The sequence below is a fragment of the Triturus cristatus genome, chromosome 7, assembly GCF_964204655.1.
Source record: "Triturus cristatus chromosome 7, aTriCri1.1, whole genome shotgun sequence".
Taxonomy (NCBI): domain Eukaryota; kingdom Metazoa; phylum Chordata; class Amphibia; order Caudata; family Salamandridae; genus Triturus; species Triturus cristatus.
The window spans coordinates 921,085,856-921,100,662 of NC_140590.1; the positions used below are offsets into that span (position 1 = coordinate 921,085,856).

A 14,807-nucleotide genomic window follows, 5' to 3' on the forward strand; every position below is an offset into this window, starting at 1 on the left:
CTAAACCTGCACTCAGAATTCTATTTCCATTTTTTCCAAAAGGGTCATTTGTGGTTTTGGTGGAAAGGAATCAATTGGGGTAGGCTTGAGGCTCACAGAGAGCTGTGACCTTTGGCCACTCAAAGTTGCCATTGCGAAAAGTCCAAAGATGCTATGCAGGAGCGATTGGACAGGAATGGAATAATGATGTTTGTTCTTTAGATTGGACAGAGGTGCACACAGGTGGGGAGGACTAGAGCTCCAGGGGCAGAAGGTGACACCAAGCAAACCAATACATTCCACTGTGGGTTGCACACGGTACCAGGATTCATTCCCCAAGGGAGCTCCAGTGCCCCCTGGAAGGGAACAACTCCGAAGTATGGTGCTCCTCCATCTCTACCCTTTTATACCCTGGGAGGGGCTAGGACCTTGGGGATATTGTGGATTACTGACACACTCCCTGCTTTGAGGCTCTCAAGGAAGTCCAGATCCTCAGGATCATTGGTCTATGCCTCACCACTCTCTGTGTTCATGTATGGGTGAACAGGAACATATGGCACCTGAAATCCCAACTATGCAGGGTCCGAACAGGAGTAGAGTAAAGTGGAATTTTGTGACGGCACTCAAAACAGTATTGGGCATTTGGGGAGATGGTAGGTTCACCAGGGTTATGGGGCTCCCTCATAGCCCTGAACATGAATGTTGCCAGTGCATTGTTTGGGCCCAAGGAGGAAAGCTCACAACTCCATCAGAGAGAACATTGGCAACAGAATGTCAGCGTGGCATAGATCTGCTCTATAAGCAGCAGGCTCACTAATTTGCATATTAGAACACGGTGATGTCCCAGTAGCAAAAGGCAGTGGGTGTGCAGTTCCTCAAGGGGGGAAAAGGGAAAAGAACAAGTCTCTTATTGATTCCCCTCACACACCTAGCAATGCTTCATCATTGGGCTGTGCTCCTCGTCGGGCCGGCGCTGCAATGCCCGACAGGCTCCCGCGAAGGGGCTCTTTATCGGAGATCTTTTAAGAGACAGCCATTTAGGTGCGTGGGGGTAAGTGAACAGTGTAGTGAGTGAGTGTGCTAGTGGTCTAAAATAGGTCTGGCGATGCCACAGGGGATTGCATTTATTCAGGTGGTGTGCCAACCTAATTAAAATATGTGAGCCCTGTCTGGATAGTTAATGATCCACAGGGACTAATGTATGAGTGTGGTCGACATGTTTCTTGCCACTTGCCCCTAACGGATCGCTCGGCAATTCTTCAGGACCTTGGTGGTGGTAGAAAGTGCTCAGAAATAACTCTACTACAATGCCAGTGACAATAAAATTAGTACATCACCAGCAAAGAACAATGCGGTCCCAGGACCAGGAGTGATGGCGAGACCCCTAGCCCACTTTCACTTCAGTACCGCGTTCTATTTAAACCTGGCATTTTCGTAGCACAGCAGATGCGCGTAGATGTAAGACACTCCCGCTAGCTGCGATTTAATCTTGCTGTTGAATTTGAATTTTACTGTGCTTTTACCGGTCAAATCTATTTGCTGACACATTGCACTTTTGGGCATTTTGTAAGTAGAGCCCCTACCTCAGCTGCTCTTTATCCTGTTGCCTCCTACTCCGGTCCACCGCAGGTTCGCCCGATTGTAGTGGAGAGTATAGAGTACTGCCGGCTTCTCTACTTCCAGCAGTCTCGGGGGGGTGGAACAAGTGGGTTAGCACGCTAGCGCCCCCGTTCTATTTAAACCTGGCATTTTTGGCGCACAGCGGAAGGGCGCAGCACTGCGCCTGTCCGCGATTGTTCCGCGGCCAGCGCCGACCATGCTGCTGGATGTCCCTCCGGTGCCCGAATACTTTGGTCCAGGTCGCAAGTTCTTGAAGTAAGAGATAAGTGTTGCAGTGCCCCAACCTTATGTAAATTTTGTCTCAATTTAAATGTGGCACTCGTCTATTTACCTTTATGCCAGATCCCGTATCCCCTCCTAGACCATATCCAATGCGCCTGGGACCCACAAAGGATTTTCAATCCCCTATCAAAGCCTGTCTACTGAATTGCAGATTGTTACCTTGCCATTCAGATGACATCTGGCCTTCCCTGGCAACTCACGCCTGGGATTTAATGTTTCTCACTGAAACTTGGGTTAGGGACTTTTCTAATTCCAACCTCAATCTTGCCATCCCCCCTGAATATCGTTTTGAGGGAATAAATAGGGCTAACAACAAGGTGGGGGGGCGGGATTGCAGTGATCCTGCATTCGGGCTGGGATATTTCTTCCAAGAAAATCCCTAATATCAGCCCCTTAGAAGCTATGTATTTCAGCATTTCCACTGCATCGAATATAGCTATGGCTGGAATTCTTATTTACAGACCCCCTAGCTCCCCATCTCAACATCTCACAGATTTTTATAATATTGCAGCTGACCTTTCGCTCAAACAGTCACACTTTATAATCCTGGGTGATTTTAACCTACATGTGGATGATACTCGTTGTACTAAAGCAGGCCTGCTCTTAGAAACCTTGGAAGGCCTTAATCTAACCCAGCGGGTTGGAGGCCCTACCCACCGGGCCAGCCATACGCTAGATTAGCTGTTTATGAATAACCCTAATCTGTCCACGTCACCGCCTATACCGCTTGCATGGTCTGACCATTTTCTAATCCCTTTTAGTGTGGCTACTCTCTCAATCAACTAATTCATCTTTGTCCTGGGATCAAAGTAAGAAATGGTTTAAAATCAATTGTAACACCTTGGCCCCCGCCCTCTCTCGCTCGCATCTGCAGTTGGGGGGGGGGGGATTTGGAACTAGATGTACCTAGTTTCAATGATTGGCTCTCATCTGCCCTCGATACGGTTGCCCCCATCCATCCCACTGTCTCCTCTAGACAAAAACCATCTGCCCCCTGGTTTACTCCCGATCTGCGCGCTGAAAAACGTCGGTGCAAAAAGCTCGAACGCAGCTGGAGACTATCCTACGATACGCAGGCTAAATCAATCTATAGAGCTGCGATTAAAATTTTTAATAAACTTATACGCTCAGAAATTAGAGTATATTTTGTCAAGAAGGTGAATTCCGCCAGCAATTCATCAAAACCCCTTTTTAAAATTGTGAAAGATTTTACTAAACTATCCGCATTGTCTAGCAGGATTCCCCCTACTCAGGAACTCTGTAATGGACTATCGGACTTCTTTCATAACATAATTTTAGACATTTACTCTACGTTTGGCCCTACCCGGGACTGCCCGGTTCAAAACTCAGTGGTAACCAATAGCGGCTCATTTACCACCTTTCTCCCGATCTCCACCAAGATAGCACTTCAAAATTTGCTCGCCTGTATATCTGGCTCCCCTAGGGACCCCTGTCCGGCATCATTATTTACTTCTTTAGCCCCCCTCCTTCTCTCTCCTTTGAACCTGATTTGGAACTCCTCCCTACGAACTGGGGTTTTCCCTTCGACCTGGAAACAGGCTATGCTAATACCTATTTTTTTTAAAACAGATGCTGATCCTTCTGTTTTTAAAAACTACCGCCCTATCTCTCTGTTACCTAAACCAGCCAAAGTTCTAGAAAAAGAAGTCCAGGTACATTTATCCAGCTATCTTGAGTCGTGCCATCTTCTACACGACTCACAGTCCAGGTTTAGATCCGGATATAGCACTGAGACTGCGCTGCTGGAGGTTGCTGAAACCATTCATGAATGCGTGGATACAGGTAAAGCAGCGATGCTGGTGCTTCTTGACCTGTCTGCGGCATTCGAGACGGTCTCTCATGATATTTTCCTTAAGAGAATATTTAGCCTCGGGATTCACGGTACCCCTCTATCCTGGATTAGATTCTTTTTAATTGGTCGCACTCAACAGGTCTCCCTTCAGCCATTTGTTCCCGAGGAGAAACCTTTGAACTGTGGTGTCCCTCAGGGCTCCGCGTTGAGCCCGCTATTCTTTAATATATATCTCTCTCCTCTGGCCTCAGTGGTAAAATCTTGTGGCGTCAGAGTGATTTCCTATGCTGACGACACACAATTGGTGTTCTCATTTAGGGATCACTCTGAAGCAACCTTCTTAAATTTCAGATGATGCTTGTGCAACATCTCCACCTGGATGACACTGAACACGCTGAGGCTCAACTCTGATAAAACCGAGGTGCTGTTCTTTAATCAAAAAAAACCTCACACACCCCTTTTGTGGTGGCCATCGGAGTTGAATCCCCCCCGGAACCTGTGGATTCAGCCAGGAATCTTGGATTCCGGTTTAACAACGAGTTATCGTGTAAATAGCAAATCGATCAGGTTTCCTCTGCCTGTTTCAGTAAATTGCACATGATTCGCAAAATTCTCCCTTTTCTCCCTCGGGAATCTCGCCAGACATTGTTCACGCCCTGATCACCTCACACCTGGACTCTGCTAATAGTCTGTATGCTGCGGCTCCTGCTTATCTGATCAAACGCTTACAGATTGTTCAGAATGCGGCAGCCAGGTTGATCTATAATACTCCATACCGCCACTCGATCTCCCCCTACCTAAAGAAGCTCCACTGGCTTCCAGTGACCAGACGCATTCAGTTTAAGTCACTGGTTTTGGCTTTTAGAGCATTGTAGGGTCAGGGCCCGGCCTACCTTAGAACTCGACTAAAGCATGCTCAGTCTAACCGCTCACTCAGATCCAAACATCTTCGTCTCTTGGTGACTCCCCGTTTACGCACCTCTAGAATGGGTGGAAGAGTTTTCGCAGTAATCACGGCCAAGCTTGGAACAGCCTGCCATTGTCCTTGCAGTTGGATGAATCTGAATCTATTTTCCGACGCGACTTGAAGACCTGGCTGTTTTCTAACTCCTAGGCCTCTATGAGTACCCGCATCTTCGCCTGTCCTAGCTCTGGGACACCCCATTGGGGGTAGCTGTGTGCTTTACAAGCTTCAAATAATAATAATACCTTTAGTCTCCTAGGTCACAGAGAGAGTGACACTAGGAGATGGTTTTAGCCTTTTAAAGCATTTCTGGAGCTGGGGCTTTTAGTTGTGCTGCACTGAGTTGCAGGGTGTTTTTGTTCTAAGTTCTGTGACTGCTTTGCTGTTAGTGTAATTGCAGAAGAAAAACTCAGCCTGCAGTATATTGATCAAATAAAATGTTATTAACTGTAACAATGAATCATTACACATGTTGTTGAATTGTATTGTAAGGTTGTACAGCCTTGAATTGTTGTAATATTGGTTAATATTGGCTGCATTGTGTTGTGACTTTATAATTGTGCATTTAACTATTATGGAGACACCCATACAAAGCCAGTAACACTGACGTTTGTGACTGCACCCACTACATTGTGTTAGTCACCTGGTGGATATATTGTGGTCTTAGGATTCAGGACGTGCAGGTGCACATGTTGTTAGAGATGTCTCCCACACTGTACATATAGGGGACATTTAGTGAGTCAGCTAATCTGTCATTGTGTGCACTGCTGGTTGGTGGCATGGCCATTTATAGGGTGTTTCTTCAGGCATTTTATCTGCTATTCTGTATGTATTTGCAAATGTGTGCATAATATTTAGTAATGTGCCCAATAAAGTACTTTCCCTTTTTGTAACACATAACACTGACTTAAAAATAAGTTAGTAAGTGTATTTTTGAGTTGGTGAGTATCTAGCTCACAGCACCTCTCCGAGTAAGCCGTGGACAGTTCTACCTCCCTACCCTGCAAATCGGATGCTAAAATGGTCATTAGTTTTTAGATTATACATGTAAATTTCATTTGACATCTGGATTCTAGAAGTAGCCATCTTAGGTCATACAGGATTACTAAAATGGGTTCTCTGTGGCATATTACTTTCACATGCTACATAGTCTGTGGCAATTTGAAGGAGTAAGAAGATCCTTGTCAGGTAGTAATAAAGGAAGATTTATATACAGGGCATTGCAGTTTCCAAACTTGTACTGCTATATACATCAATCAACAGAGTTCACACTAATACTGGAAGGGCTAGGGCAAAGTTAATCACATGCAAGGCTTGTCTGGTGTGACCAACCAGTGGTGAATGATGAACTCTTAACGTTGTGAGGTATGATTATGGGCTTAAACATCTTCAGTATTTCAAGCTAAATAAATCATACGCTCCTCAAACGTTTTCAAATTCTTTATTATATTTCCATGAATGTATAACTTGCTTTGATATCAGTTTTCTGACATCACCATTATCCATGGCTGTTGAAGGATAGGTCTATAAGTTTCTCCACACTCTGTTGACTTTGAATCGGAGCCTTTAGGAGAATGCATTCCATCCTTTCTTCAAGAGACGATGTAAAGTCCAACTATAAATAAAAAAATAATTAGATCCATCTCACTGGTCCAATTCAAGGTGCTAAGAATGTCTTCACATTAACTGTTAGTGACTTGATAATTATTGTGACAGCTCACTTGCTCACTGATTCTTTCTCTGCAGTAGCTATTAACGCTGCATATTCTCCTGAAGGAGGGATAGAACCTACACTTTATGAATGATAACTGCACACCAGAGGTGGCCCTGAATTGCCACAGAGGACCAGTAAATGCTACAAAGGGCACAAGATGCCAGGAGTAGCCAACAAAACCAGCACAACCCCCTTATGCAATGCAAGGTCAAAATATGCAATTTAGGGTCACAGTAGTATTTATTTATTTATTCAGTGTTTTGTATAGCACAAACTTGACCACATAGGGTATCAGAGCGCTTCACAGGAAAGACGTGAATAGTTTTTTCTTTAGTACATCACTCCGGAAACCATTTACACATTAAAATCCAATCCAACATTGTAACAGTAACTTGACTCAGCAACAAAGACTTTTGCACAGTCACAGAAAGTAAGTCTAGTGGAACCATAGCATAAAGGAATGCAAGAACCAATACAAAACAGGTGAAATTGGACCTTAGCAAGAGATGCTTGTGAGTCTTGAAGCGAGAGGTTTTAGGTGACTCTTATGAGGTTGTTCAGTAATGGTTACGGTAGGAATTTGCTAATTAGAAAGTAGTGCAAGAGTTGTGACCACGTGCCACTTGTGGGCACTGTATGCACTGATGCACAAATAAGCTAAGGCTGGCCAGTGTATGCTAGGATCCCATATTCTGCTGGATGGTCTCTGTAAAAAATTTCTCTTTTTGCATGATCACCCCCTTTCTTTTGGAGTGATGCTGTTGGTTTTTGGACTCTTTATATTGAGACTCTGCTAACTAGGCCCCAGTATGCGTGCTTTGACCCTTACAAACTTGTGAAATTGGTTAAAATCCTGATAAGCACTTTTGTCTTCCATATAAATCCCTAGAATGAAGTACCTAGTGTACCCAGAACCTGTAAGTTAAAGGTCACTAGTGAACTGCAGTACGTATTGTGCCACAGCTAGAGTGACCATATAAAATATGACTCTAGTTCTGCCATAGCAGCCTAGCTGGCATTTCACCATCTTAACCGACCTAAACCTCCCCTTTAAGTAGTAGTATGTTACCTCTAAAATATCATTATTTTAAACAACTTACATTTATTTTTAAAGTAAAGAATTATTAAAATATTTTATAACATAATTTATACTTTTTGCTTATATATAATTTTTTATATTTTTTTTAAACAAAATTTACATATGTGGTTCTATTTTAAGTCCATGCCTCAATTATGTTCTATGGGAGGGTGCTGCAGTACAACTGGTTGGCCATGTGTGGTACTGAACCCACTGCAGGTCTGGGATGTAGTATATTTGCAAATATTTTGCCACTTTTGGGCTGTAGTAACTTTGGAAGAGCAGTTTGTGAATAAGAATGGGCTTACAATTCTGGGTGATGGGTATATGTCCCTCCTTAAACCCTTCTACTCTTGTTAGACCCCTCTCATTTTGTAATAAGTATTCCCCCTTTTCAAGCCACTCTACTCTGTCCCACTCACATTTACTACTAAAAAGTAGGCGTATGTGTGTGGAGATCGCCTCAGTCGGTGTGGAGCTCTCGCACAGGAAAGCTCCATGGACAACAGGTAACTGACAGGCTGGAGGAAGAAGTAGTGGGGTGGTGCAAATTAAAAGTCGGCTGTTTTATGTTCCTGACTACAGAAACGAACTTGGCGAGGGTTCAGTGACTGAAAAAAGCAAGTATGAGATATGTTATAGCACTTATGTAGGAGAGGTGTGCTGTAAGGAGGCTTGTCAAGCTGGAGAAGATAGTGGAGATTTTGGAAAAGAACATGCAAAGAAGAGACAGAAAAGAACAGAGACTTGGTTGTTCGGGAATGGGAGAGTAAAGGGTTAATATTCTTCATCAAACATTGAAGGCGGGCTCGTTGGTAGGTAAGGTGGGATTTAAGCCTTAACTTGTACAAATATGGTCTGCTAAGTTTGCAATGTTCTGAGACAACGGGAAACATCAAACTTGAAACCATTCAAGAAACGTTCGCATGTGCCCCAACTGGTATCCAAACCGTAAACCTAACTACCAAAGTAATTTGCAATAGCTAAACTGATAAAGTGTTCCCGTGGCAGACGACATTTGAGTCTTGTGCCAGGGCTCTAAAAAACACTATTAAATAGAATGAAACACATCATCACGTTTATGATGTTGTTTCAAAGTTATGGAAAAGCAGTAAAGATATTTTATCGAAAGTCATTTTAGTGAGCGGGCACAGTCGTCGCAATAATCTCGCCTGCCATTAGTTACTGTATTGGGTTTATTGCCCTAGGTTTAAAGAGTAACTAATCTTTAGAGCCCTAACTGAGCCTATCATCTGCATTTGCCTTTACATTCCCAATAGAACCAGAGCTGCTTTAAAGACGCCCTGTACCCAGAGCCATTTATTGTGTGACGAAAGGTGGGCCAAGGAGGCGGGGCTCCCTCTCGCGTCTGCCACTGAGGAGGCCCAGACATGCCAGCAGCTGAATACTGTAATTAGGCGCGGCACTGGAATTGCCACAGAGACACGAGGGTTGGTTTCCTTGTTTAGTGTTTCCAATAAAGGCAAGCACCTGCTGCCAGCTTTCATTAACCAGTGCTTTGGAAAACAAACACGCGTGGTAGGCAGTGCGTCCAGGGATGGTTTAAACAGGACTAATCTGCTTTGGGTTTTACTTATTTATTTGGGATGAGAGTACGGAGCACTTTTTTGTTTATAGGCAAAACACGAGGGATGGTGGTGACCTGTGTAGTAGATAGGAGCGGCTGCCAACCCATAACACCGTGCTGAATTCAAACATTCCACGGCTCGCGACCTGGTCTGGCTGCTCTACAATCTCCCCACTGTTCCCTGCTTGTTGGTTTCACGACAAATGGCACCGACGGTTCAACAAAACCGAAGTGACAGTTAAACTTCCTACCTGTAAACGTTGTTCTTGTATTTTTTCATATTCTATACTAAACAAAGAATGAGAAAGGAAGACGTTAATGGCGAAAGAGGTCCTGACACATAAATTAAGATTTTTTTTTTGCCATTAATCAAACACACGAGAACATGAGAAAGGGAAAAAAACGGGGAAATAAATAAACAGAACGCATAAATAAATGAAAGAAGATAGAAAGTAAATGATAAATCATAGAGTACAGTAGAACATGAATATAATGAAAACATGACAGATTGAAGAACAATAATGGAACACAAGAGAAAATAAATATATGAAAAAAGAACAAAACAAAGAGAGGAAAAAGAAATATAGGAAACGGCAGAAAAAGAGAAAATCACGCCAGGCAGGCAGGTGGCAGATAAAATAATTGAAAACACTGTGGGGAAGATTTACAAGGAACTGACGCATCTGCATAGATGCGTCAGTTTCCTTGCTCCAGTGCCAAATGTCCTTGCACCACCGTGGATGCGCTGGCGCAGATTTACAAGCCCCTTGAGCCACTTTTGCGTCACTTTTCCCATGTTAAAAGTGACGCAAAAATGGCGCAAGGGGCTTTTAAATCTGCCCGCTGTATTTACAATACAGTGCTCCATGGCGCAAGGATAAACATGCATCAGAAATACTGACAAATCTGTTGGCACAAAAGTGACGCATTGCTGGAGATGCTCATGAAAGTGACGCAACTCCATCAATGGGCCACAACAGATAGGTGAGTCCCATACAAAAAGCCCTGAGTCATTCCTTACGCCGGGTCTGAGCAGATGTAGGGATTTTGATGCAGTGAAGGCGTAGAGTGACACAGTGAAATGTTGTAAATTTCACTGTGTCAGTTCTACATGGCTGATTGTGTGAGAACGCCAATCCTGCATACATTATACCTGGCGCAGGTAAAATGTGACGCAGGGCTTTTCAACGTGATGCATCTCCCTAGATGCGTCATGTTGTAAATTAGCCGCATTGTTTGCGCTGCTGTTGCATATAAAAAAAAGTGACGCAATGGCGGCGCTAGGAGGCATAAGGTGCTTGGACATCTGTCCCTGTGGGCGTTATTAACAAACTGCACTTTGCAGTACGTTTTGTCGTACTAAAGTAATTCTACAAAACTTACTACAGGGGGATATTCACAAACTGCAATTATGTAGTAATTTACACTTTTGTAGTAAACCCCTACTTCCAATATTTTCTATGGGAGGTTGTAGCAGTACCACTGGTTGGCCATGCGTAGTGCTGGACATACTATACTGCAAAAGTGTAAGTTATTACAAAATTGCAGTTTGAGAATACCAAAAAGTAGTAAACTTACACAAAAACGTAAGATTACTCAACTTACTCAAAAGTGTAAAGTTACAAAAAGGCGTAAGTCACCATGGTGAATCAGGCTCATTGTGAGCAGAAAAGGGCATTGCTTCAGTCTGCTCCCACGTAACCCTAGAGGGCCTGATTCTCAAACTGCACTTTGTTGTAGGTTTTGTAGCACTATAAAACGTACTACAAAATGTACTACAAAGTGCAACTTTTCTGAAACTTATATGTGCAGAGTTCTGCGCCCCATCTGAAGAGTCTCTGCACATGTAAGTATAGATTTTAGTGGGAGGGACCCCGGGGAGTGGGTGGCGAAAAGAGGCAGGCTTACTATTGAGGGGGATGGGATAAACACTTCCCAGCATAGATGCAGTGATCTCTTTCTACATCTGGCATACAGATATCTTTAGCTGCCTCCAGAGGTTCTGAACATGATATCGATATTTTAAGACATGGGGAATTTGTGGCAGCCATATTTCTCCTTTGCTTTGCTCAAAATGTCATTCACCTTTAGGAACAACCCACATAGTGCATACAGAGGGCTGGGAAAAGAGTCAGTCATTTTAACCATTCATTTATTTTAAGTAGCAGTTAGAGTAACTCACAGGATAGCTTTTCAGTGGTTGGAGTGTAAGGATTTGTGAGTGACCTCTTGAGAGCTTAGCATTTAATCGGGAAGCAATCAATGAATCGCCTAGGGAGGGAAGATGACTTTTGTGAAGTCTCACTCCAGCTATCTGATGCAAAATGCATTGCATGCAATACTCCATTGCTTTCTTGTCAATCCCAATTCCCTGCTTTCATTGGTGGTGTTACTCTCTCTCCACTGTTTTCCCTCCTCTGAAGCAAAGCTCCTTTTCCCTTACTTTTGGTGTAGCATTACACTGCTGTAATCATGACATAAATTCAGTGTTTTTTATGTGTTACATGATTAGCACTCCATGGGGGTGCATATCTTAGTTTTTAGTGGGTACAAGGAACTCTTTCCTTTCATTTCCCCCTACTCCCTCATCTCTCACATCCCATTCTTCCTCCCAGGACTCCTCACAAGAGCACCAGGCATAGCAGATTCTGGTAATGCACTTTTTGTTCCCTCCAATCTCTCATCTGATGATCCTTGGTCGTGTGTTATGCCTTGAATTGTAACCTTGGTGATCTCCTGGATTCCTCTGTGGCATGCCAGCCACCAAATGATGGCCTTAGGAATACCCTTGATGCTGCCCCTCGTGGTGTTAGTCAACATTGACTTTTTGCAATACCAAAGGCTTTCTAAACTACAAGTCAATACAAAATATCTAGCTCTGTTAAAAACCAATTAAATCTTTATTTATCCATATTTTCAAAATGGCCATCATGTTGTATCATCATGTTGCAGAAACACATTTGACAATCCAATGCACAGTGTGTGACACAAGGAATGCAATTCTTTCATTCATTTTGATACTATTAAAATGGCCAGTCAGGCATCGCAATGCTGATTGCATCATTCACTCAGCATTAGCGAGCAAGACAGATTGACTTTGCAAATGATTGCTTATAGTTTGATGTGTGAAGTTGTAGAAGGAATTTATTGTTTATGCACCATTTGGTGAAAGTGGTAAGTGGAAAGTGTGCAAGAGACATCTGATTGACAATACTGAATAGCTCATTCAGCTCACATGGTCTGCTTTCAACATTGTCATTGGCTTCAAGGTTCCATGATAGCATCACTCCAGTATTTGTAGACCAGAACTGGTTTGGACTGGGCTCAAAGACCTTTGCCACGATGAGAACAAAGAGAAAATTGGGTATACCAACTGGACCTTAAACCCCAGAGAATTAGATCACTACTGGACTCAAGAGGAACCTCTGCCAAGGAGAATAGCTGGGGAGCAGTAAAGAGGAGCACAGCCCCTTTGCAGTGTTGCTTTTCTGGGTTGGCCTGCAGTTGCTGCTTCTGACAAAGAGAAGACAAAGAGTGGAACTTTGCGGTGAACCTACTTGAAGAACCTCCAAGGGCTTGTGTGTGCATGCCTCCTGTTCTGAAGTCTCAGTGCCACAAAGACTTCACCTGCACCCACTGATCAGCACTTGGACTCCACTGTGGACCCCTGTATTCAAATGAGTACCAATTCCAGTTCCTGTGCCCTGTGAATGGTGTGGTTGGTTCTGCAAAGAAAGAAGAATGACTCCGACGCCATCAGCGATGACACAAGTTATGCCGCGACCGGCACCGAGGCTGGGGGGACTGCTCATGAAGTGCCCAGCACACTGCCCTCCTGCACCACAGCTCCGACTCCTTTTGACGCCTGCAGTTATTAGCCAGCCCGACGCCAGTGCTTGCATCGATGCCGTCAAAGCCTACGCCAGCATCACATTATCGCAGGGCCAATAAGCGATGAGGGTGAATTCAGACTCTTCGATGTTGCAACACCTAACCGGGACCGACGCCTCATCGCTGATGCATACATCCCCTAACTTCCCCAGTCCTGGCCTTGACACCTCGTCTCTTCAAGGACTCGACGCCTCGCCTCCCCCTTGGCGGGAAGAACTGCCTTCACCTCGTCACCGACACCTTGCCTCCATGATGCCGTGCATCGTCTGTTGACTTAGCTTCCAAGGGATTGTTGCTTGGGGGTCCTTGTGACGCCGTGTCTGGCCCGCACACCTCGCAATTGGCTCCGTACTTTGTATTTGTGCCCGTCAGGACGTCATAAAAGGCCCGGGTGGAGCTATTTTGTTTCTACAATTCTATTTTTAAAGTAACCATTTTAAAAGTGATATCTTGATACATGTATGTTGGATTTTTGTTGTTCTGGTTTTGTTTGGTTTAGATAAAGATATTTAATTTTTCTAAAGTGGTTCGGTGTTCATTTGTGGTGTTTTCCCTGTGCGTTTGGGGTACAAATACTTTGCACATTGCCTTTAGGATGAGCCTGTCTGCTCTTGCCAAGCTACCAAGGGGGTGAGCAGAGGTTATCTAAAGTGTGTAGCTCCCTTACCCTGACTAGAAGGAAGGGTCCCTGCCTGGACAAAGTTGCATATCTCTGCCAATTAGAGACCCCCATTTCTAACACATATTGCCGCAATACATTGAATTTATGAACAATAACTTGCACTCATGGCTTTCATTTGGCCACAGCTTGGGAATCTGCCATAACACCACACGTGAAATAATTATGAACAAAAAATGGGGAAGTGTGGCCCTTGACTTCCACAGCAATAGTATTACACCAGGGATAGAAGACAAACGCTCAATCAATTGAGTTTCAGTTATGCGCTTAGTGCATTTATTTATACATATCCCATTAGTAAATATACACAATTAATTTTAGCAGTATAATAAAATATTTATATTTTTCTGAGAAACAAGGTGCTCCTAAAAGGTGACGGCACAGTGAGATTGATATATGGTGAATAAATAGTGCATCTGTGCTACGTACAAAAATATATACATGTGGCTGATAGGGATAATAGAATGTTTAAAGTAAACACTTGTAAAGTGAGTGTTGATATCCACCATCAATTTCTTAAAAACAGAGTTCACATATGTGTGCAAGTTGACTCCATACAACCCATATTCTATAGCATTGTCGTTGTGTGAAATTATTATATGCCGAATTGAGTTTAGAACCTATAACTGTCAATTCTTCTTATCCCAAATACCATGTGAAGGTTGATATGCTGTCCTAGGTACATTTGCTGCACATGTATCATGTAAAATCATACTAGTGATCCTATTTCTTTGTCTATTGCTAAGTAGTGACAGCTTATATGTCAGGAATAGTTCCAAAATCATGGTTCTGAACAGGTAAACGTCCTTTCGGACGAAGCCGTAATCACTCTGTGCCAACAGAGTGCAGGCGATGAAAAAAACGTAGTATTAGCCCGCAATCGTTCAGCATGCAAGTCGTAACAGCAACTTGCTTTTAGGAGGGCGCATTGGTCGAATGGTGTTGGATATAAGTCCAACACCTTCCCTACTGTTGCGAAGACTGGAGTTGGAATAGTAAATTAAACTACTCCAACATCCAGCACCCACCTAAGACAAGTTGTCAAAATGACCTGCATGCAGAACAAATGTGTCCTAAAGGCGCGTTTGTTCAAAAGATGGCGTTTGGAATGTATACGTCCTAAACGCATGCAGAATACCATTACACATTCTTCTGAACTATGTATTATCAATTAGCATATATGACTTTTAAGCCATTTC

At 43.5% G+C, this 14,807-nt stretch overlaps 1 protein-coding gene across 11 annotated transcripts in view; it reads right to left on the reverse strand.

Moving 5' to 3' along the window:
* Positions 1–14,807, reverse strand: part of LOC146810842 (uncharacterized) — a 128,772-nt gene that overhangs the window by 37,428 nt on the left and 76,537 nt on the right. For 2 of the 11 annotated variants that reach the window (XR_014966633.1, XR_014966632.1), the window contains exon 4: positions 6,083–6,273. The exons of the other annotated variants lie outside the window; for them this stretch is intronic. The gene's annotated coding sequence lies outside the window, so the exon portion shown is untranslated. Of the gene's footprint in view, positions 1–6,082; positions 6,274–14,807 lie in introns of those variants that run through there. 11 annotated transcript variants of the gene reach the window in all.